Genomic DNA, 26,553 nt, shown 5'->3' with positions numbered 1-26,553 from the left:
ACAAGGGGTGCTGTATTCACAGCGGGGAAAAGCAAGGGGCACTGCAGGAGGGCGACCAGATCCTAGCTAATCTACTCACCGGTCCCCGAAGCAAGCAGGCCCGAGCTTCTCCTCGATAGATGCAGCTTCTGGCAGGTTCTGAAGAGCAGGGAACGTCTCGTCGTCGTGCAGAGTAAAAAGACGTCCCGATCGAAGAAACAAGCACAGTTTTGTCGCCACAGCAGGGCAACGGAACGGCCGGGTGTATTCAAGCCAAACGAGCACTGCTCACCTCTAGCTTAGGGTTGCTAAGCAAACGAAGCGTGTGAGCGTGCCCCGGACTCAGAATACCACCCAACCTGTCGGCGATTACAGAGCAGGCCTCCTTAGTAAGCTGGTCAGTCAACTGGATGGCCCAGAGACACTTCCGAAGGCTTACAGCAGGAGTTGATGAAGGTGCCGGGAATAGCTGGTCCTGCTATTCCAATAGGTCGAAGCGCCAGTACAGGCCTTCTTGTTCGATCTTAGGTGGAAAGGGCTTCACCGGACGACAGCAATGAGGAGCAGAAGTTCTTCAGGGGGTCACCAGTGATTCCTCGGTCCAGCCTCGTGTTCGCAGGATACTTGGCTCCTGTATCCCTGGGTTCGTAAGAACTCAGGAGATCGACATGGTAGTGGTGTTTCCAGCTCCCTCTTATCCACGGTTCCCTTCGCGCCAAAACGGAGGGGAGCCAATGGGAGATCCGCTCATCAACACACATACCATACGTGGACCAATCACGGACCACAGTGGTCCCAGGCATTCACACCACCCTAGACTCTCTGGCACCCAGGATGTGTATTGGGACCAGACAGCCCAGCCCACATCCTGGGGGCACTCAAACGACATGTAGAAGCCCGCGAAAGCAACCGTGTTTCGCGGGAAACTACATGCCCAAATAAGGAAGGCCCCGGGTCGCCTGACCTGGGGGAAGGTAAAGGGAGCAAGACGGACAGTGGACGAGACAAAGGAGCCTCGTGGTCCGGCCATTTTGTGTAGCCGGGCCACCCTTTTGTGTTCGCGGCAAAAACGTGCTCAGAACGGCAAAAGGAGCTCAAAATAAACCAAATGATCGCTGCCACCAGCCCAGTCCCTGAATGACTTGCACCGATCCAAAAACCATCCTACAAGAGTGTCTAGGGTCTGTAGAAGGCTAGAGACCCAAGAGAGCTGTAACTTAGCTTACAGTGCCCTCTTGTGTCGTGTTGCACTAAAATGGCGACACGATAAAAGAAACTACGGGAAACAGCGTTCCCCGGTACTGACTGTCTTAAGGGCATGTCAGTTTCCCCGTAAGAAAGGAGCGAAAGCCCAGAGGAGTACAGCAGAAGGCTGCACTTCTCTGGCAAAGTCAAGAAAACAGGTTGAAAACAATAGCAAAAAGTTTAGGGGTTGCCACATGGAAGGAAAGTTCCCTACAATAACGAAATCTTTCCTAACAGGAAGGATCTCAGGTTTGGTATTAGAAGCATTGAGATATCACATCTCATGCTATAGGAAGGGTCTCAGGTTTGGAATGAGAAGGAGTTGGATATCACATCTCATGCTATAGGAAGGATCTCAGGTTTGGTGTTAGAAGCATTGAGATATCAGATCTCATGCTATCGGAAGGATCTCAGGTTTGGTATTAGAAGCATTGAGATATCACATCTCATGCTACCAGAAGGGTCTCAGGATTGGAATGGGAAGGAGTCGGATATCACATCTCATGCTAAAGGGAGGGTTTCAGGTTTGGAAGTGGAAGGATTTGGATATCACATCTCATGTTATAGGAAGATCTCAGGTTTGGTATTAGAAGCATTGAGATATCACATCTCATGCTATCGGAAGGATCTCAGGTTTGGTATTAGAAGCATTGAGATATCACATCTCATGCTATAGGAAGGGTCTCAGGATTGGAATGGGAAGGAGTTGGATATCACATCTCATGCTATAGGAAGGGTCTCAGGTTTGGTATTACAAACATTGTGATATTACATCTCATGCTATAGGAAGGGTTTCAGGATTGGATTGGGAAGGAGTTGGATATCACATCTCATGCTATAGGAAGGGTCTCAGGTTTGGAATGGGAAGGATTTGTACATCACATCTCTTGCTATAGGAAGGGCCTCAGGTTTGGTAAGAGAAACATTAAGATATCACATCTCATGCTATCGGAAGGGTCTCAGGATTGGAATGGGAAGGAGTTGGATATCACATCTCAAGCTATCTCAGGATTGGAATGGGAAGGAGTTTGATATCACATCTCAAGCTATAGGAAGGGTCTCAAGTTTGGAAGGGGAAGGATTTGGATTTCACATCTCATGTTTTAGGACGGGTCTCAGGTTTGGTATTAGAAACATTGAGATATCACATCTCATGGTATAGGAAGGGTTTCAGGATTGGAATGGGAAGGAGTTGGATATCACATCTCATGCAATAGGAAGGGTCTCAGGTTTGATAGAAGCATTGAGATATCACATCTCATGCTATAGGAAGGGTCTCAGGATTGGAATGGGAAGGAGTTGGATATCACATCTCATGCCATAGGAAGAGTCTCAGGTTTGGTATAAGCATTGAGATATCACATCTCTGCTATCGTAAGGGTCTCAGGATTGGAATAGGAAGGAGTTGGATATCCCATCTCATGCTTTAAGAAGGGTCTCAGGTTTGGTATTAGAAGCATTGAGATATCACATCTCATGCTATAGGAAGGGTCTAAGGATTGGAATGGGAAGGAGTTGGATATCACATCTTATGCTATAGGAAGGGTCTCAGGTTTGGTATTACAAGCATTGTGATATTATATCTCATGCTATAGGAAGGGTCTCAGGATTGGATTGGGAAGGAGTTGGATATCACATCTCATGCTATAGGAAGGGTCTCAGGTTTGGAATGGGAAGGGTTTGTACATCACATCTCTTGCTATAGGAAGGGCCTCAGGTTTGGTATGAGAAACATTGAGATATCACATCTCATGTTATAGGAAGGATATCAGGTTTGGTATTAGAAGCATTGAGATATCACATCTCATGATATAGGAAGGGTCTCAGGATTGGAATGGGAAGGAGTTGGATATCACATCTCATGCTATAGGAAGGGTCTCAGGTTTGGTAGAAGCATTGAGATATCACATCTCATGCTATAGGAAGGGTCTCCGGATTGGAATGGGAAGTAGTTGTATATGACATCTCATGCCATAGGAAGGGTAGCACATATGCTATAGGAAGGGTCTCAGGTTTGGAACACGGGAAGGAGTTGGATATCACATCTCATGCTTTAAGAAGGGTCTCAGTTGTGGTATTAGAAGCATTGAGATATCACATCTCATGCTATAGGAAGGGTCTCAGGATTGGAATGGGAACGAGTTGGATATCACATCTCATGCTATAGGAAGGGTCTCAGGATTGGATTGGGAAGGAGTCGGATATCACATCCCATGCTATAGGAAAGGTATCAGGTTTGGAATGGGAATGATTTGTATATCACATCTCTTGCTATAGGAAGGGCCTCAGGTTTGGTATCAGAAACATTGAGATATCACATCTCATGGTATAGGAAGGATCTCAGTATTGGAATGGAAAGGGGTTGGATATCACATCTCATGTTATAGGAAGGATATCAGGTTTGGTATTAGAAGCATTGAGATATCACATCTCATGCTATAGGAAGGGTCTCAGGATTGGAATGGGAAGGAGTTGGATATCACATCTCATGCTATAGGAAGGGTCTCAGGTTTGGTAGAAGCATTGAGATATCACATCTCATGCTATAGGAAGGGTCTCAGGATTGGAATGGGAAGGAGTAGTATATGACATCTCATGCCATAGGAAGGGTCTCAGGTTTGGTATAAGCATTGAGATATCACATCTCTGCTATCGGAAGTGTCTCAGGATTGGAATGGGAAGGAATTGGATATCCCATCTCATGTCATAGGAAGGATCTCAGGTTTGCTATTAGAAGCACTGAGATATCACATCTCATGCTATAGGAATGGTCTCAGGATTGGAATGGGAAGGAGTTGGATATTACATTCTTGCTATAGGAAGGGTCTCAGGTTTGGAATGGGAAGGAATTGGATATCCCATCTCATGTCATAGGAAGGATCTCAGGTTTGCTATTAGAAGCACTGAGATATCACATCTCATGCTATAGGAATGGTCTCAGGATTGGAATGGGAAGGAGTTGGATATTACATTCTTGCTATAGGAAGGGTCTCAGGTTTGGAATGGGAAGGAGTTGGATATCCCATCTCATGTCATAGGAAGGATCTCAGGTTTGCTATTAGGAGCACTGAGATATCACATCTCATGCTATAGGAATGGTCTCAGGATTGGAATGGGAAGGAGTTGGATATTACATTCTTGCTATAGGAAGGGTCTCAGGTTTGGAACGGGAAGGAGTTGGATATCACATCTCATGCTATAGGAAGGGTCTCAGGATTGGAATGGGAAGGAGTTGGATATCACATCTCATGCTATAGGAAGGGTCTCAGGTTTGGTATTACAAGCATTGCGATATTACATCTCATGCTATAGGAAGGGTCTCAGGTTTGGAATGGGGAGGATTTGTATATCACATCTCTTGCTATAGGAAGGGCCTCAGGTTTGGTATGAGAAACATTGAGATATCACATCTCATGGTATAGGAAGGATCTCAGGATTGGAATGGGAAGGAGTTGGATATCACATCTCATGTTATAGGAAGGATATCAGGTTTGGTATTAGAAGCATTGAGATATCACATCTCATGCTATAGGAAGTGTCTCTGTTTTGGGATGGGAAGGAGTTGGAGATAACATCTCATGCTATATGAAGGGTCTCAGGTTTGGTATTAGAAGCTTTGAGATATCACATTTCATACTATAGGAAGGGTCTCTTGTTTGGGATGGGAAGGAGTTGGATATCACATCTCATGCTATAACAAGGGTCTCAGGTTTGGTATTAGAAGCATTGAGATATCACATCTCATGCTATAGGAAGGGTCTCAGGTTTGGAATGGGAAGGAGTTGGATATCACATCTCAGGCTATAGGAAGGATCTCAGTTTTGGAATGAGAAGGAGTTGGATATCACATATCATGTTATATGAAGGCTCTCAGGTTTGGTATTAGAAGCATTGAGATATCACATCTCATGCTATAGTAAGGGTCTCAGGATTGGCATGGGAAGGAGTTTGATATCACATCTCATGCTAAAGGAAGGGTCTCCGGTTTGGAATGGGAAGGAGTTGGATATCACATCTCATGTTATAGGAAGGATCTCAGGTTTGGTATTAGAAACATTGAGATAACACATCTCATGCTATAGGAAGGGTCTCAGGATTGAAATGGGAAGGAGTTGGATATCACATCTCATGCTATCGTAAGGGTCTCAGGATTGGAATAAGAAGGAGTTGGATATCCCATCTCATGCTTTAAGAAGGGTCTCAGGTTTGGTATTAGAAGCATTGAGATATCACATCTCATGCTATAGGAAGGGTCTAAGGATTGGAATGGGAAGGAGTTGGATATCACACATGCTATAGGAAGGGTCTCAGGTTTGGTATTACAAGCATTGTGATATTACATCTCATGCTATAGGAAGGGTCTCAGGATTGGATTGGGAAGTAGTTGGATATCACATCAAATGCTATAGGAAGGGTCTCAGGTTTGGAATGGGAAGGATTTGTACATCACATCTCTTGCTATAGGAAGGGCCTCAGGTTTGGTATGAGAAACATTGAAATATCACATCTCATGGTATAGGAAGGATCTCAGGATTGGAATGTGAAGGAGTTGGATATCACATCTCGTGTTATAGGAAGGATATCAAGTTTGGTATTAGAAGCATTGAGATATCACATCTCATGCTATAGGAAGGGTCTCAGGTTTGGTAGAAGCATTGAGATATCACATCTCATGCTATAGGAAGGGTCTCAGGATTGGAATGGGAAGGAGTAGTATATGACCTCTCATGCCATAGGAAGGGTCTCAGGTTTGGTACAAGCATTGAGATATCACATCTCTGCTATCGGAAGGGTCTCAGGTTTGGAAAGGGAAGGAGTTGGATATCACGTCTCATGCTATAGGAAGGTTCTCAGGTTTGGTATTAGAAGCATTGAGATATCACATCTCATGCTATAGGAAGGGTCTCAGTATTGGAATGGGAAGAAGTTGGATATCACATCTCATGCTACAGGAAGGGTCTCAGGTTTGGAATGGGAAGGAATTGGATATCACATCTCATGTTATAGGAAGGATCTCAGGTCTGGTATTAGAAGCATTGTGATATCACATCTCATGCCATAGGAAGGGTCTCAGGTTTGGAGTGGGAAGGAGTTGGATATCACATCTCATGCTATAGGAAGGGTCTCAGGTTTGGTAGAAGCATTGAGATATCACATCTCATGCTATAGGAAGGGTCTCCGGATTGGAATGGGTAGTAGTTGTATATTACATCTCATGCCATAGGAAGGGTCTCAGGTTTGGTATAAGCATTGAGATATCACATCTCTGCTATAGGAATGGTCTCAGGATTGGAATGGGAAGGAGTTGGATATTACATTCTTGCTATAGGAAGGGTCTCAGGTTTGGAACGGGAAGGAGTTGGATATCACATCTCATGCTTTAAGAAGGGTCTCAGTTTTGGTATTAGAAGCATTGAGATATCACATCTCATGCTATAGGAAGGGTCTCAGGATTGGAATGGGAAGGAGTTGGATATCACATCTTATGCTATAGGAAGGGTCTCAGGTTTGGTATTACAAGCATTGCTATATTACATCTCATGCTATAGGAAGGGTCTCAGGTTTGGAATGGGGAGGAGTTGTATATCACACTCTTGCTATAGGAAGGGCCTCAGGTTTGGTAAGAGAAACATTGAGATATCACATCTCATGGTATAGGAAGGATCTCAGGATTGGAATGGGAAGGAGTTGGATATCACATCTCATGTTATAGGAAGGATATCAGGTTTGGTATTAGAAGCATTGAGATATCACATCTCATGCTATAGGAAGTGTCTCTGTTTTGGGATGGGAAGGAGTTGGAGATAACATCTCATGCTATATGAAGGGTCTCAGGTTTGGTATTAGAAGCTTTGAGATATCACATTTCATACTATAGGAAGGGTCTCTGGTTTGGGATGGGAAGGAGTTGGATATCACATCTCATGCTATAACAAGGGTCTCAGGTTTGGTATTAGAAGCATTGAGATATCACATCTCATGCTATAGGAAGGGTCTCAGGTTTGGAATGGGAAGGAGTTGGATATCACATCTCAGGCTATAGGAAGGATCTCAGTTTTGGAATGAGAAGGAGTTGGATATCACATATCATGTTATATGAAGGCTCTCAGGTTTGGTATTAGAAGCATTGAGATATCACATCTCATGCTATAGTAAGGGTCTCAGGATTGGCATGGGAAGGAGTTTGATATCACATCTCATGCTAAAGGAAGGGTCTCCGGTTTGGAATGGGAAGGAGTTGGATATCACATCTCATGTTATAGGAAGGATCTCAGGTTTGGTATTAGAAACATTGAGATAACACATCTCATGCTATAGGAAGGGTCTCAGGATTGAAATGGGAAGGAGTTGGATATCACATCTCATGCTATCGTAAGGGTCTCAGGATTGGAATAGGAAGGAGTTGGATATCCCATCTCATGCTTTAAGAAGGGTCTCAGGTTTGGTATTAGAAGCATTGAGATATCACATCTCATGCTATAGGAAGGGTCTAAGGATTGGAATGGGAAGGATTTGTACATCACATCTCTTGCTATAGGAAGGGCCTCAGGTTTGGTATGAGAAACATTGAAATATCACATCTCATGGTATAGGAAGGATCTCAGGATTGGAATGTGAAGGAGTTGGATATCACATCTCGTGTTATAGGAAGGATATCAAGTTTGGTATTAGAAGCATTGAGATATCACATCTCATGCTATAGCAAGGGTCTCAGGTTTGGTAGAAGCATTGAGATATCACATCTCATGCTATAGGAAGGGTCTCAGGATTGGAATGGGAAGGAGTAGTATATGACCTCTCATGCCATAGGAATGGTCTCAGGTTTGGTACAAGCATTGAGATATCACATCTCTGCTATCGGAAGGGTCTCAGGTTTGGAAAGGGAAGGAGTTGGATATCACGTCTCATGCTATAGGAAGGTTCTCAGGTTTGGTATTAGAAGCATTGAGATATCACATCTCATGCTATAGGAAGGGTCTCAGTATTGGAATGGGAAGGAGTTGGATATCACATCTCATGCTACAGGAAGGGTCTCAGGTTTGGAATGGGAAGGAATTGGATATCACATCTCATGTTATAGGAAGGATCTCAGGTCTGGTATTAGAAGCATTGTTATATCACATCTCATGCCATAGGAAGGGTCTCAGGTTTGGAGTGGGAAGGAGTTGGATATCACATCTCATGCTATAGGAAGGGTCTCAGGTTTGGTAGAAGCATTGAGATATCACATCTCATGCTATAGGAAGGGTCTCCGGATTGGAATGGGTAGTAGTTGTATATTACATCTCATGCCATAGGAAGGGTCTCAGGTTTGGTATAAGCATTGAGATATCACATCTCTGCTATCGGAAGGGTCTCAGGATTGGAATGGGAAGGAGTTGGATATCCCATCTCATGTTATAGGAAGGTTCTCAGGTTTGGTATTAGAAGCATTGAGATATCACATCTCATGCTATAGGAAAGGTCTCAGGATTGGGATGGGAAGGACTTGGATATCTCATCTCATGTTATAGGACGGGTCTCAGGTGTGGTATTAGAAGGATTGAGATATCACATTGCATGCTGTAGGAAGGGTCTCAGGTTTGGAATGGGAAGGAATTGGATATCACATCTCATGTCATAGGAAGGATCTCAGGTTTGCTATTAGAAGCATTGAGATATCACTTCTCAAGCTATAGGAAGGGTCTCAGGTTTGGAAAGGGAAGGATTTGGATTTCACATCTCATGTTGTAGGATGGTTCTCATGTTTGGTTTTAGAAGCATTGAGATATCACATCTCATGCTATCGGAAGGGTCTCAGGTTTGGAAAGGGAAGGATTTGGATTTCACATATGTTATAGGATGGTTCTCAGGTTTGGTTTTAGAAGCAGTAAGATATCACATCTCATGTTATAGGAAAGGTCTCAGGATTGGAATGTGAAGGAGTTTATATCACATCACATGCTAAAGGAAAGGTCTCAGGTTTGGAAGGGTAAGGATTTGGATATCCCATCTCATGTCATAGGAAGGATCTCAGGTTTGCTATTAGAAGCACTGAGATATCACATCTCATGCTATCGGAAGGGTCTCAGGTTTGGAATGGGAAGGAGTTGGATACAAATCTCATGTTATAGGAAGGATCTCAGGTTTGGTATTAGAAGCATTGAGATATCACATATCATGCTATAGGAAAGGTCTCAGGATTGGAATGGGAAGGAGTTGGATATCACATCACATGCTAAATGAAAGGTCTCAGGTTTGGAAGGGGAAGGATTTGGATCTCACATATGTTTTAGGACGGGTGTCAGGTTTGGTATTAGAAGCATTGAGATATCACATCTCATGGTATAGGAAGGGTCTCAGGATTGGAATGGGAAGGAGTTGGATAGCACATCTCAAGCTATCTCAGGATTGGAATGGGAAGGAGTTTGATATCACATCTCAAGCTATAGGAAGGGTCTCAGGTTTGGAAAGGGAATGATTTGGATTTCACATGTTACAGGATAGTTCTCATGTTTGGTTTTAGAAGCATTGAGATATCACATCTCATGTTATAGGAAGGATCTCAGGTTTGGTATTAGAAGCATTGAGATATCACATCTCATGCTATAGGAAGGGTCTCAGGTTTGGAATGAGAAGGAGTTGGATATCACATCTCATGCTATAGGAAGGATCTCAGGTTTGGTGTTAGAAGCATTGAGATATCAGATCTCATGCTATCGGAAGGATCTCAGGTTTGGTATTAGAAGCATTGAGATATCACATCTCATGCTACCAGAAGGGTCTCAGGATTGGAATGGGAAGGAGTCGGATATCACATCTCATGCTAAAGGGAGGGTTTCAGGTTTGGAAGTGGAAGGATTTGGATATCACATCTCATGTTATAGGAAGATCTCAGGTTTGGTATTAGAAGCATTGAGATATCACATCTCATGCTATCGGAAGGATCTCAGGTTTGGTATTAGAAGCATTGAGATATCACATCTCATGCTATAGGAAGGGTCCCAGGATTGGAATGGGAAGGAGTTGGATATCACATCTCATGCTATAGGAAGGGTCTCAGGTTTGGTATTACAAACATTGTGATATTACATCTCATGCTATAGGAAGGGTTTCAGGATTGGATTGGGAAGGAGTTGGATATCACATCTCATGCTATAGGAAGGGTCTCAGGTTTGGAATGGGAAGGATTTGTACATCACATCTCTTGCTATAGGAAGGGCCTCAGGTTTGGTAAGAGAAACATTAAGATATCACATCTCATGCTATCGGAAGGGTCTCAGGATTGGAATGGGAAGGAGTTGGATATCACATCTCAAGCTATCTCAGGATTGGAATGGGAAGGAGTTTGATATCACATCTCAAGCTATAGGAAGGGTCGCAAGTTTGGAAGGGGAAGGATTTGGATTTCACATCTCATGTTTTAGGACGGGTCTCAGGTTTGGTATTAGAAACATTGAGATATCACATCTCATGGTATAGGAAGGGTTTCAGGATTGGAATGGGAAGGAGTTGGATATCACATCTCATGCAATAGGAAGGGTCTCAGGTTTGATAGAAGCATTGAGATATCACATCTCATGCTATAGGAAGGGTCTCAGGTTTGGAATGGGAAGGATTTGTACATCACATCTCTTGCTATAGGAAGGGCCTCAGGTTTGGTAAGAGAAACATTAAGATATCACATCTCATGCTATCGGAAGGGTCTCAGGATTGGAATGGGAAGGAGTTGGATATCACATCTCAAGCTATCTCAGGATTGGAATGGGAAGGAGTTTGATATCACATCTCTGCTATCGTAAGGGTCTCAGGATTGGAATAGGAAGGAGTTGGATATCCCATCTCATGCTTTAAGAAGGGTCTCAGGTTTGGTATTTGAAGCATTGAGATATCACATCTCATGCTATAGGAAGGGTCTAAGGATTGGAATGGGAAGGAGTTGGATATCACATCTTATGCTATAGGAAGGGTCTCAGGTTTGGTATTACAAGCATTGTGATATTATATCTCATGCTATAGGAAGGGTCTCAGGATTGGATTGGGAAGGAGTTGGATATCACATCTCATGCTATAGGAAGGGTCTCAGGTTTGGAATGGGAAGGGTTTGTACATCACATCTCTTGCTATAGGAAGGGCCTCAGGTTTGGTATGAGAAACATTGAGATATCACATCTCATGTTATAGGAAGGATATCAGGTTTGGTATTAGAAGCATTGAGATATCACATCTCATGATATAGGAAGGGTCTCAGGATTGGAATGGGAAGGAGTTGGATATCACATCTCATGCTATAGGAAGGGTCTCAGGTTTGGTAGAAGCATTGAGATATCACATCTCATGCTATAGGAAGGGTCTCTGGATTGGAATGGGAAGTAGTTGTATATGACATCTCATGCCATAGGAAGGGTAGCACATATGCTATAGGAAGGGTCTCAGGTTTGGAACACGGGAAGGAGTTGGATATCACATCTCATGCTTTAAGAAGGGTCTCAGTTTTGGGATTAGAAGCATTGAGATATCACATCTCATGCTATAGGAAGGGTCTCAGGATTGGAATGGGAACGAGTTGGATATCACATCTCATGCTATAGGAAGGGTCTCAGGATTGGATTGGGAAGGAGTCGGATATCACATCCCATGCTATAGGAAAGGTCTCAGGTTTGGAATGGGAATGATTTGTATATCACATTTCTTGCTATAGGAAGGGCCTCAGGTTTGGTATCAGAAACATTGAGATATCACATCTCATGGTATAGGAAGGATCTCAGTATTGGAATGGAAAGGGGTTGGATATCACATCTCATGTTATAGGAAGGATATCAGGTTTGGTATTAGAAGCATTGAGATATCACATCTCATGCTATAGGAAGGGTCTCAGGATTGGAATGGGAAGGAGTTGGATATCACATCTCATGCTATAGGAAGGGTCTCAGGTTTGGTAGAAGCATTAAGATATCACATCTCATGCTATAGGAAGGGTCTCAGGATTGGAATGGGAAGGAGTAGTATATGACATCTCATGCCATAGGAAGGGTCTCAGGTTTGGTATAAGCATTGAGATATCACATCTCTGCTATCGGAAGGGTCTCGGGATTGGAATGGGAAGGAGTTGGATATTACATTCTTGCTATAGGAAGGGTCTCAGGTTTGGAACGGGAAGGAGTTGGATATCCCATCTCATGTCATAGGAAGGATCTCAGGTTTGCTATTAGAAGCACTGAGATATCACATCTCATGCTATAGGAATGGTCTCAGGATTGGAATGGGAAGGAGTTGGATATTACATTCTTGCTATAGGAAGGGTCTCAGGTTTGGAACGGGAAGGAGTTGGATATCACATCTCATGCTTTAAGAAGGGTCTCAGTTTTGGTATTAGAAGCATTGAGATATCACATCTCATGCTCTAGGAAGGGTCTCAGGATTGGAATGGGAAGGAGTTGGATATCACATCTCATGCTATAGGAAGGGTCTCAGGTTTGGTATTACAAGCATTGCGATATTACATCTCATGCTATAGGAAGGGTCTCAGGTTTGGAATGGGGAGGATTTGTATATCACATCTCTTGCTATAGGAAGGGCCTCAGGTTTGGTATGAGAAACATTGAGATATCACATCTCATGGTATAGGAAGGATCTCAGGATTGGAATGGGAAGGAGTTGGATATCACATCTCATGTTATAGGAAGGATATCAGGTTTGGTATTAGAAGCATTGAGATATCACATCTCATGCTATAGGAAGGGTCTCTGTTTTGGGATGGGAAGGAGTTGGAGATAACATCTCATGCTATATGAAGGGTCTCAGGTTTGGTATTAGAAGCTTTGAGATATCACATTTCATACTATAGGAAGGGTCTCTGGTTTGGGATGGGAAGGAGTTGGATATCACATCTCATGCTATAACAAGGGTCTCAGGTTTGGTATTAGAAGCATTGAGATATCACATCTCATGCTATAGGAAGGGTCTCAGGTTTGGAATGGGAAGGAGTTGGATATCACATCTCAGGCTATAGGAAGGATCTCAGGTTTGGAATGAGAAGGAGTTGGATATCACATATCATGTTATATGAAGGCTCTCAGGTTTGGTATTAGAAGCATTGAGATATCACATCTCATGCTATAGTAAGGGTCTCAGGATTGGCATGGGAAGGAGTTGGATATCACATCTCATGTTATAGGAAGGATCTCAGGTTTGGTATTAGAAACATTGAGATAACACATCTCATGCTATAGGAAGGGTCTCAGGATTGAAATGGGAAGGAGTTGGATATCACATCTCATGCTATCGTAAGGGTCTCAGGATTGGAATAGGAAGGAGTTGGATATCCCATCTCATGCTTTAAGAAGGGTCTCAGGTTTGGTATTAGAAGCATTGAGATATCACATCTCATGCTATAGGAAGGGTCTCAGGTTTGGAATGGGAAGGAGTTGGATATCACATCTCAGGCTATAGGAAGGATCTCAGTTTTGGAATGAGAAGGAGTTGGATATCACATATCATGTTATATGAAGGCTCTCAGGTTTGGTATTAGAAGCATTGAGATATCACATCTCATGCTATAGTAAGGGTCTCAGGATTGGCATGGGAAGGAGTTTGATATCACATCTCATGCTAAAGGAAGGGTCTCCGGTTTGGAATGGGAAGGAGTTGGATATCACATCTCATGTTATAGGAAGGATCTCAGGTTTGGTATTAGAAACATTGAGATAACACATCTCATGCTATAGGAAGGGTCTCAGGATTGAAATGGGAAGGAGTTGGATATCACATCTCATGCTATCGTAAGGGTCTCAGGATTGGAATAGGAAGGAGTTGGATATCCCATCTCATGCTTTAAGAAGGGTCTCAGGTTTGGTATTAGAAGCATTGAGATATCACATCTCATGCTATAGGAAGGGTCTAAGGATTGGAATGGGAAGGAGTTGGATATCACACATGCTATAGGAAGGGTCTCAGGTTTGGTATTACAAGCATTGTGATATTACATCTCATGCTATAGGAAGGGTCTCAGGATTGGATTGGGAAGTAGTTGGATATCACATCTGATGCTATAGGAAGGGTCTCAGGTTTGGAATGGGAAGGATTTGTACATCACATCTCTTGCTATAGGAAGGGCCTCAGGTTTGGTATGAGAAACATTGAAATATCACATCTCATGGTATAGGAAGGATCTCAGGATTGGAATGTGAAGGAGTTGGATATCACATCTCGTGTTATAGGAAGGATATCAAGTTTGGTATTAGAAGCATTGAGATATCACATCTCATGCTATAGCAAGGGTCTCAGGTTTGGTAGAAGCATTGAGATATCACATCTCATGCTATAGGAAGGGTCTCAGGATTGGAATGGGAAGGAGTAGTATATGACCTCTCATGCCATAGGAATGGTCTCAGGTTTGGTACAAGCATTGAGATATCACATCTCTGCTATCGGAAGGGTCTCAGGTTTGGAAAGGGAAGGAGTTGGATATCACATCTCATGCTATAGGAAGGTTCTCAGGTTTGGTATTAGAAGCATTGAGATATCACATCTCATGCTATAGGAAGGGTCTCAGTATTGGAATGGGAAGGAGTTGGATATCACATCTCATGCTACAGGAAGGGTCTCAGGTTTGGAATGGGAAGGAATTGGATATCACATCTCATGTTATAGGAAGGATCTCAGGTCTGGTATTAGAAGCATTGTTATATCACATCTCATGCCATAGGAAGGGTCTCAGGTTTGGAGTGGGAAGGAGTTGGATATCACATCTCATGCTATAGGAAGGGTCTCAGGTTTGGTAGAAGCATTGAGATATCACATCTCATGCTATAGGAAGGGTCTCCGGATTGGAATGGGTAGTAGTTGTATATTACATCTCATGCCATAGGTAGGGTCTCAGGTTTGGTATAAGCATTGAGATATCACATCTCTGCTATCGGAAGGGTCTCAGGATTGGAATGGGAAGGAGTTGGATATCCCATCTCATGTTATAGGAAGGTTCTCAGGTTTGGTATTAGAAGCATTGAGATATCACATCTCATGCTATAGGAAAGGTCTCAGGATTGGGATGGGAAGGACTTGGATATCTCATCTCATGTTATAGGACGGGTCTCAGGTGTGGTATTAGAAGGATTGAGATATCACATCGCATGCTGTAGGAAGGGTCTCAGGTTTGGAATGGGAAGGAATTGGATATCACATCTCATGTCATAGGAAGGATCTCAGGTTTGCTATTAGAAGCATTGAGATATCACTTCTCAAGCTATAGGAAGGGTCTCAGGTTTGGAAAGGGAAGGATTTGGATTTCACATCTCATGTTGTAGGATGGTTCTCATGTTTGGTTTTAGAAGCATTGAGATATCACATCTCATGCTATCGGAAGGGTCTCAGGTTTGGAAAGGGAAGGATTTGGATTTCACATATGTTATAGGATGGTTCTCAGGTTTGGTTTTAGAAGCAGTAAGATATCACATCTCATGTTATAGGAAAGGTCTCAGGATTGGAATGGGAAGGAGTTGGATATCACATCACATGCTAAAGGAAAGGTCTCAGGTTTGGAAGGGTAAGGATTTGGATATCCCATCTCATGTCATAGGAAGGATCTCAGGTTTGCTATTAGAAGCACTGAGATATCACATCTCATGCTATCGGAAGGGTCTCAGGTTTGGAATGGGAAGGAGTTGGATACAAATCTCATGTTATAGGAAGGATCTCAGGTTTGGTATTAGAAGCATTGAGATATCACATATCATGCTATAGGAAAGGTCTCAGGATTGGAATGGGAAGGAGTTGGATATCACATCACATGCTAAATGAAAGGTCTCAGGTTTGGAAGGGGAAGGATTTGGATCTCACATATGTTTTAGGACGGGTGTCAGGTTTGGTATTAGAAGCATTGAGATATCACATCTCATGGTATAGGAAGGGTCTTAGGATTGGAATGGGAAGGAGTTGGATAGCACATCTCAAGCTATCTCAGGATTGGAATGGGAAGGAGTTTGATATCACATCTCAAGCTATAGGAAGGGTCTCAGGTTTGGAAAGGGAATGATTTGGATTTCACATGTTACAGGATAGTTCTCATGTTTGGTTTTAGAAGCATTGAGATATCACATCTCATGTTATAGGAAGGATCTCAGGTTTGGTATTAGAAGCATTGAGATATCACATCTCATGCTATAGGAAGGGTCTCAGGTTTGGAATGGGAAGGAGTTGGATATCACATCTCATGCTATAGGAAGGATCTCAGGTTTGGTGTTAGAAGCATTGAGATATCAGATCTCATGCTATCGGAAGGATCTCAGGTTTGGTATTAGAAGCATTGAGATATCACATCTCATGCTACCAGAAGGGTCTCAGGATTGGAATGGGAAGGAGTCGGATATCACATCTCATGCTAAAGGGAGGGTTTCAGGTTTGGAAGTGGAAGGATTTGGATATCACATCTCATGTTATAGGAAGATCTCAGGTTTGGTATTAGAAGCATTGAGATATCACATCTCATGCTATCGGAAGGATCTCAGGTTTGGTATTAGAAGCATTGAGATATCACATCTCATGCTATAGGAAGGGTCCCAGGATTGGAATGGGAAGGAGTTGGATATCCCATCTCATGTTATAGGAAGGTTCTCAGGTTTGGTATTAGAAGCATTGAGATATCACATCTCATGCTATAGGAAAGGTCTCAGGATTGGGATGGGAAGGACTTGGATATCTCATCTCATGTTATAGGACGGGTCTCAGGTGTGGTATTAGAAGGATTGAGATATCACATCGCATGCTGTAGGAAGGGTCTCAGGTTTGGAATGGGAAGGAATTGGATATCACATCTCATGTCATAGGAAGGATCTCAGGTTTGCTATTAGAAGCATTGAGATATCACTTCTCAAGCTATAGGAAGGGTCTCAGGATTGGGATGGGAAGGACTTGGATATCTCATCTCATGTTATAGGACGGGTCTCAGGTGTGGTATTAGAAGGATTGAGATATCACATCGCATGCTGTAGGAAGGGTCTCAGGTTTGGAATGGGAAGGAATTGGATATCTCATCTCATGTTATAGGACGGGTCTCAGGTGTGGTATTAGAAGGATTGAGATATCACATCGCATGCTGTAGGAAGGGTCTCAGGTTTGGAATGGGAAGGAATTGGATATCACATCTCATGTCATAGGAAGGATCTCAGGTTTGCTATTAGAAGCATTGAGATATCACATCTCATGCTATAGGAAAGGTCTCAGGATTGGGATGGGAAGGACTTGGATATCTCATCTCATGTTATAGGACTGGTCTCAGGTGTGGTATTAGAAGGATTGAGATATCACATCGCATGCTGTAGGAAGGGTCTCAGGTTTGGAATGGGAAGGAATTGGATATCACATCTCATGTCATAGGAAGGATCTCAGGTTTGCTATTAGAAGCATTGAGATATCACTTCTCAAGCTATAGGAAGGGTCTCAGGTTTGGAAAGGGAAGGATTTGGATTTCACATCTCATGTTGTAGGATGGTTCTCATGTTTGGTTTTAGAAGCATTGAGATATCACATCTCATGCTATCGGAAGGGTCTCAGGTTTGGAAAGGGAAGGATTTGGATTTCACATATGTTATAGGATGGTTCTCAGGTTTGGTTTTAGAAGCAGTAAGATATCACATCTCATGTTATAGGAAAGGTCTCAGGATTGGAATGGGAAGGAGTTGGATATCACATCACATGCTAAAGGAAAGGTCTCAGGTTTGGAAGGGTAAGGATTTGGATATCCCATCTCATGTCATAGGAAGGATCTCAGGTTTGCTATTAGAAGCACTGAGATATCACATCTCATGCTATCGGAAGGGTCTCAGGTTTGGAATGGGAAGGAGTTGGATACAAATCTCATGTTATAGGAAGGATCTCAGGTTTGGTATTAGAAGCATTGAGATATCACATATCATGCTATAGGAAAGGTCTCAGGATTGGAATGGGAAGGAGTTGGATATCACATCACATGCTAAATGAAAGGTCTCAGGTTTGGAAGGGGAAGGATTTGGATCTCACATATGTTTTAGGACGGGTGTCAGGTTTGGTATTAGAAGCATTGAGATATCACATCTCATGGTATAGGAAGGGTCTCAGGATTGGAATGGGAAGGAGTTGGATAGCACATCTCAAGCTATCTCAGGATTGGAATGGGAAGGAGTTTGATATCACATCTCAAGCTATAGGAAGGGTCTCAGGTTTGGAAAGGGAATGATTTGGATTTCACATGTTACAGGATAGTTCTCATGTTTGGTTTTAGAAGCATTGAGATATCACATCTCATGTTATAGGAAGGATCTCAGGTTTGGTATTAGAAGCATTGAGATATCACATCTCATGCTATAGGAAGGGTCTCAGGTTTGGAATGGGAAGGAGTTGGATATCACATCTCATGCTATAGGAAGGATCTCAGGTTTGGTGTTAGAAGCATTGAGATATCAGATCTCATGCTATCGGAAGGATCTCAGGTTTGGTATTAGAAGCATTGAGATATCACATCTCATGCTACCAGAAGGGTCTCAGGATTGGAATGGGAAGGAGTCGGATATCACATCTCATGCTAAAGGGAGGGTTTCAGGTTTGGAAGTGGAAGGATTTGGATATCACATCTCATGTTATAGGAAGATCTCAGGTTTGGTATTAGAAGCATTGAGATATCACATCTCATGCTATCGGAAGGATCTCAGGTTTGGTATTAGAAGCATTGAGATATCACATCTCATGCTATAGGAAGGGTCCCAGGATTGGAATGGGAAGGAGTTGGATATCACATCTCATGCTATAGGAAGGGTCTCAGGTTTGGTATTACAAACATTGTGATATTACATCTCATGCTATAGGAAGGGTTTCAGGATTGGATTGGGAAGGAGTTGGATATCACATCTCATGCTATAGGAAGGGTCTCAGGTTTGGAATGGGAAGGATTTGTACATCACATCTCTTGCTATAGGAAGGGCCTCAGGTTTGGTAAGAGAAACATTAAGATATCACATCTCATGCTATCGGAAGGGTCTCAGGATTGGAATGGGAAGGAGTTGGATATCACATCTCAAGCTATCTCAGGATTGGAATGGGAAGGAGTTTGATATCACATCTCAAGCTATAGGAAGGGTCTCAAGTTTGGAAGGGGAAGGATTTGGATTTCACATCTCATGTTTTAGGACGGGTCTCAGGTTTGGTATTAGAAACATTGAGATATCACATCTCATGGTATAGGAAGGGTTTCAGGATTGGAATGGGAAGGAGTTGGATATCACATCTCATGCAATAGGAAGGGTCTCAGGTTTGATAGAAGCATTGAGATATCACATCTCATGCTATAGGAAGGGTCTCAGGTTTGGAATGGGAAGGATTTGTACATCACATCTCTTGCTATAGGAAGGGCCTCAGGTTTGGTAAGAGAAACATTAAGATATCACATCTCATGCTATCGGAAGGGTCTCAGGATTGGAATGGGAAGGAGTTGGATATCACATCTCAAGCTATCTCAGGATTGGAATGGGAAGGAGTTTGATATCACATCTCTGCTATCGTAAGGGTCTCAGGATTGGAATAGGAAGGAGTTGGATATCCCATCTCATGCTTTAAGAAGGGTCTCAGGTTTGGTATTTGAAGCATTGAGATATCACATCTCATGCTATAGGAAGGGTCTAAGGATTGGAATGGGAAGGAGTTGGATATCACATCTTATGCTATATGAAGGGTCTCAGGTTTGGTATTACAAGCATTGTGATATTATATCTCATGCTATAGGAAGGGTCTCAGGATTGGATTGGGAAGGAGGTGGATATCACATCTCATGCTATAGGAAGGGTCTCAGGTTTGGAATGGGAAGGGTTTGTACATCACATCTCTTGCTATAGGAAGGGCCTCAGGTTTGGTATGAGAAACATTGAGATATCACATCTCATGTTATAGGAAGGATATCAGGTTTGGTATTAGAAGCATTGAGATATCACATCTCATGATATAGGAAGGGTCTCAGGATTGGAATGGGAAGGAGTTGGATATCACATCTCATGCTATAGGAAGGGTCTCAGGTTTGGTAGAAGCATTGAGATATCACATCTCATGCTATAGGAAGGGTCTCTGGATTGGAATGGGAAGTAGTTGTATATGACATCTCATGCCATAGGAAGGGTAGCACATATGCTATAGGAAGGGCTCAGGTTTGGAACACGGGAAGGAGTTGGATATCACATCTCATGCTTTAAGAAGGGTCTCAGTTTTGGGATTAGAAGCATTGAGATATCACATCTCATGCTATAGGAAGGGTCTCAGGATTGGAATGGGAACGAGTTGGATATCACATCTCATGCTATAGGAAGGGTCTCAGGATTGGATTGGGAAGGAGTCGGATATCACATCCCATGCTATAGGAAAGGTCTCAGGTTTGGAATGGGAATGATTTGTATATCACATCTCTTGCTATAGGAAGGGCCTCAGGTTTGGTATCAGAAACATTGAGATATCACATCTCATGGTATAGGAAGGATCTCAGTATTGGAATGGAAAGGGGTTGGATATCACATCTCATGTTATAGGAAGGATATCAGGTTTGGTATTAGAAGCATTGAGATATCACATCTCATGCTATAGGAAGGGTCTCAGGATTGGAATGGGAAGGAGTTGGATATCACATCTCATGCTATAGGAAGGGTCTCAGGTTTGGTAGAAGCATTAAGATATCACATCTCATGCTATAGGAAGGGTCTCAGGATTGGAATGGGAAGGAGTAGTATATGACATCTCATGCCATAGGAAGGGTCTCAGGTTTGGTATAAGCATTGAGATATCACATCTCTGCTATCGGAAGGGTCTCGGGATTGGAATGGGAAGGAGTTGGATATTACATTCTTGCTATAGGAAGGGTCTCAGGTTTGGAACGGGAAGGAGTTGGATATCCCATCTCATGTCATAGGAAGGATCTCAGGTTTGCTATTAGAAGCACTGAGATATCACATCTCATGCTATAGGAATGGTCTCAGGATTGGAATGGGAAGGAGTTGGATATTACATTCTTGCTATAGGAAGGGTCTCAGGTTTGGAACGGGAAGGAGTTGGATATCACATCTCATGCTTTAAGAAGGGTCTCAGTTTTGGTATTAGAAGCATTGAGATATCACATCTCATGCTCTAGGAAGGGTCTCAGGATTGGAATGGGAAGGAGTTGGATATCACATCTCATGCTATAGGAAGGGTCTCAGGTTTGGTATTACAAGCATTGCGATATTACATCTCATGCTATAGGAAGGGTCTCAGGTTTGGAATGGGGAGGATTTGTATATCACATCTCTTGCTATAGGAAGGGCCTCAGGTTTGGTATGAGAAACATTGAGACATCACATCTCATGGTATAGGAAGGATCTCAGGATTGGAATGGGAAGGAGTTGGATATCACATCTCATGTTATAGGAAGGATATCAGGTTTGGTATTAGAAGCATTGAGATATCACATCTCATGCTATAGGAAGGGTCTCTGTTTTGGGATGGGAAGGAGTTGGAGATAACATCTCATGCTATATGAAGAGTCTCAGGTTTGGTATTAGAAGCTTTGAGATATCACATTTCATACTATAGGAAGGGTCTCTGGTTTGGGATGGGAAGGAGTTGGATATCACATCTCATGCTATAACAAGGGTCTCAGGTTTGGTATTAGAAGCATTGAGATATCACATCTCATGCTATAGGAAGGGTCTCAGGTTTGGAATGGGAAGGAGTTGGATATCACATCTCAGGCTATAGGAAGGATCTCAGGTTTGGAATGAGAAGGAGTTGGATATCACATATCATGTTATATGAAGGCTCTCAGGTTTGGTATTAGAAGCATTGAGATATCACATCTCATGCTATAGTAAGGGTCTCAGGATTGGCATGGGAAGGAGTTGGATATCACATCTCATGTTATAGGAAGGATCTCAGGTTTGGTATTAGAAACATTGAGATAACACATCTCATGCTATAGGAAGGGTCTCAGGATTGAAATGGGAAGGAGTTGGATATCACATCTCATGCTATCGTAAGGGTCTCAGGATTGGAATAGGAAGGAGTTGGATATCCCATCTCATGCTTTAAGAAGGGTCTCAGGTTTGGTATTAGAAGCATTGAGATATCACATCTCATGCTATAGGAAGGGTCTAAGGATTGGAATGGGAAGGAGTTGGATATCACACATGCTATAGGAAGGGTCTCAGGTTTGGTATTACAAGCATTGTGATATTACATCTCATGCTATAGGAAGGGTCTCAGGATTGGATTGGGAAGGAGTTGGATATCACATCTGATGCTATAGGAAAGGTCTCAGGATTGGGATGGGAAGGACTTGGATATCTCATCTCATGTTATAGGACGGGTCTCAGGTGTGGTATTAGAAGGATTGAGATATCACATCGCATGCTGTAGGAAGTGTCTCAGGTTTGGAATGGGAAGGAATTGGATATCACATCTCATGTCATAGGAAGGATCTCAGGTTTGCTATTAGAAGCATTGAGATATCACTTCTCAAGCTATAGGAAGGGTCTCAGGTTTGGAAAGGGAAGGATTTGGATTTCACATCTCATGTTGTAGGATGGTTCTCATGTTTGGTTTTAGAAGCATTGAGATATCACATCTCATGCTATCGGAAGGGTCTCAGGTTTGGAAAGGGAAGGATTTGGATTTCACATATGTTATAGGATGGTTCTCAGGTTTGGTTTTAGAAGCAGTAAGATATCACATCTCATGCTATAGGAAGGGTCTCAGGTTTGGAATGGGAAGGAGTTGGATACAAATCTCATGTTATAGGAAGGATCTCAGGTTTGGTATTAGAAGCATTGAGATATCACATATCATGCTATAGGAAAGGTCTCAGGATTGGAATGGGAAGGAGTTGGATATCACATATGTTTTAGGACGGGTGTCAGGTTTGGTATTAGAAGCATTGAGATATCACATCTCATGGTATAGGAAGGGTCTCAGGATTGGAATGGGAAGGAGTTGGATAGCACATCTCAAGCTATCTCAGGATTGGAATGGGAAGGAGTTTGATATCACATCTCAAGCTATACGAAGGGTCTCAGGTTTGGAAAGGGAATGATTTGGATTTCACATGTTACAGGATAGTTCTCATGTTTGGTTTTAGAAGCATTGAGATATCACATCTCATGTTATAGGAAGGATCTCAGGTTTGGTATTAGAAGCATTGAGATATCACATCTCATGCTATAGGAAGGGTCTCAGGTTTGGAATGAGAAGGAGTTGGATATCACATCTCATGCTATAGGAAGGATCTCAGGTTTGGTGTTAGAAGCATTGAGATATCAGATCTCATGCTATCGGAAGGATCTCAGGTTTGGTATTAGAAGCATTGAGATATCACATCTCATGCTACCAGAAGGGTCTCAGGATTGGAATGGGAAGGAGTCGGATATCACATCTCATGCTAAAGGGAGGGTTTCAGGTTTGGAAGTGGAAGGATTTTGATATCACATCTCATGTTATAGGAAGATCTCAGGTTTGGTATTAGAAGCATTGAGATATCACATCTCATGCTATCGGAAGGATCTCAGGTTTGGTATTAGAAGCATTGAGATATCACATCTCATGCTATAGGAAGGGTCTCAGGATTGGAATGGGAAGGAGTTGGATATCACATCTCATGCTATAGGAAGGGTCTCAGGTTTGGTATTACAAACATTGTGATATTACATCTCATGCTATAGGAAGGGTTTCAGGATTGGATTGGGAAGGAGTTGGATATCACATCTCATGCTATAGGAAGGGTCTCAGGTTTGGAATGGGAAGGATTTGTACATCACATCTCTTGCTATAGGAAGGGCCTCAGGTTTGGTAAGAGAAACATTAAGATATCACATCTCATGCTATCGGAAGGGTCTCAGGATTGGAATGGGAAGGAGTTGGATATCACATCTCAAGCTATCTCAGGATTGGAATGGGAAGGAGTTTGATATCACATCTCAAGCTATAGGAAGGGTCTCAAGTTTGGAAGGGGAAGGATTTGGATTTCACATCTCATGTTTTAGGACGGGTCTCAGGTTTGGTATTAGAAACATTGAGATATCACATCTCATGGTATAGGAAGGGTTTCAGGATTGGAATGGGAAGGAGTTGGATATCACATCTCATGCAGTAGGAAGGGTCTCAGGTTTGATAGAAGCATTGAGATATCACATCTCATGCTATAGGAAGGGTCTCAGGATTGGAATGGGAAGGAGTTGGATATCACATCTCATGCCATAGGAAGAGTCTCAGGTTTGGTATGAGCATTGAGATATCACATCTCTGCTATCGTAAGGGTCTCAGGATTGGAATAGGAAGGAGTTGGATATCCCATCTCATGCTTTAAGAAGGGTCTCAGGTTTGGTATTAGAAGCATTGAGATATCACATCTCATGCTATAGGAAGGGTCTAAGGATTGGAATGGGAAGGAGTTGGATATCACATCTTATGCTATAGGAAGGGTCTCAGGTTTGGTATTACAAGCATTGTGATATTATATCTCATGCTATAGGAAGGGTCTCAGGATTGGATTGGGAAGGAGTTGGATATCACATCTCATGCTATAGGAAGGGTCTCAGGTTTGGAATGGGAAGGGTTTGTACATCACATCTCTTGCTATAGGAAGGGCCTCAGGTTTGGTATGAGAAACATTGAGATATCACATCTCATGTTATAGGAAGGATATCAGGTTTGGTATTAGAAGCATTGAGATATCACATCTCATGATATAGGAAGGGTCTCAGGATTGGAATGGGAAGGAGTTGGATATCACATCTCATGCTATAGGAAGGGTCTCAGGTTTGGTAGAAGCATTGAGATATCACATCTCATGCTATAGGAAGGGTCTCCGGATTGGAATGGGAAGTAGTTGTATATGACATCTCATGCCATAGGAAGGGTAGCACATATGCTATAGGAAGGGTCTCAGGTTTGGAACACGGGAAGGAGTTGGATATCACATCTCATGCTTTAAGAAGGGTCTCAGTTTTGGTATTAGAAGCATTGAGATATCACATCTCATGCTATAGGAAGGGTCTCAGGATTGGAATGGGAACGAGTTGGATATCACATCTCATGCTATAGGAAGGGTCTCAGGATTGGATTGGGAAGGAGTCGGATATCACATCCCATGCTATAGGAAAGGTCTCAGGTTTGGAATGGGAATGATTTGTATATCACATCTCTTGCTATAGGAAGGGCCTCAGGTTTGGTATCAGAAACATTGAGATATCACATCTCATGGTATAGGAAGGATCTCAGTATTGGAATGGAAAGGGGTTGGATATCACATCTCATGTTATAGGAAGGATATCAGGTTTGGTATTAGAAGCATTGAGATATCACATCTCATGCTATAGGAAGGGTCTCAGGATTGGAATGGGAAGGAGTTGGATATCACATCTCATGCTATAGGAAGGGTCTCAGGTTTGGTAGAAGCATTGAGATATCACATCTCATGCTATAGGAAGGGTCTCAGGATTGGAATCGGAAGGAGTAGTATATGACATCTCATGCCATAGGAAGGGTCTCAGGTTTGGTATAAGCATTGAGATATCACATCTCTGCTATCGGAAGTGTCTCAGGATTGGAATGGGAAGGAATTGGATATCCCATCTCATGTCATAGGAAGGATCTCAGGTTTGCTATTAGAAGCACTGAGATATCACATCTCATGCTATAGGAATGGTCTCAGGATTGGAATGGGAAGGAGTTGGATATTACATTCTTGCTATAGGAAGGGTCTCAGGTTTGGAATGGGAAGGAGTTGGATATCCCATCTCATGTCATAGGAAGGATCTCAGGTTTGCTATTAGAAGCACTGAGATATCACATCTCATGCTATAGGAATGGTCTCAGGATTGGAATGGGAAGGAGTTGGATATTACATTCTTGCTATAGGAAGGGTCTCAGGTTTGGAACGGGAAGGAGTTGGATATCACATCTCATGCTTTAAGAAGGGTCTCAGTTTTGGTATTAGAAGCATTGAGATATCACATCTCATGCTATAGGAAGGGTCTCAGGATTGGAATGGGAAGGAGTTGGATATCACATCTCATGCTATAGGAAGGGTCTCAGGTTTGGTATTACAAGCATTGCGATATTACATCTCATGCTATAGGAAGGGTCTCAGGTTTGGAATGGGGAGGATTTGTATATCACATCTCTTGCTATAGGAAGGGCCTCAGGTTTGGTATGAGAAACATTGAGATATCACATCTCATGGTATAGGAAGGATCTCAGGATTGGAATGGGAAGGAGTTGGATATCACATCTCATGTTATAGGAAGGATATCAGGTTTGGTATTAGAAGCATTGAGATATCACATCTCATGCTATAGGAAGTGTCTCTGTTTT

Source organism: Ambystoma mexicanum, chromosome 10 (assembly GCF_040938575.1).
Source record: "Ambystoma mexicanum isolate Mex_15411 chromosome 10, UKY_AmexF1_1, whole genome shotgun sequence".
NCBI classification, from domain to species: domain Eukaryota; kingdom Metazoa; phylum Chordata; class Amphibia; order Caudata; family Ambystomatidae; genus Ambystoma; species Ambystoma mexicanum.
This window is presented reverse-complemented; position numbering follows the sequence as displayed.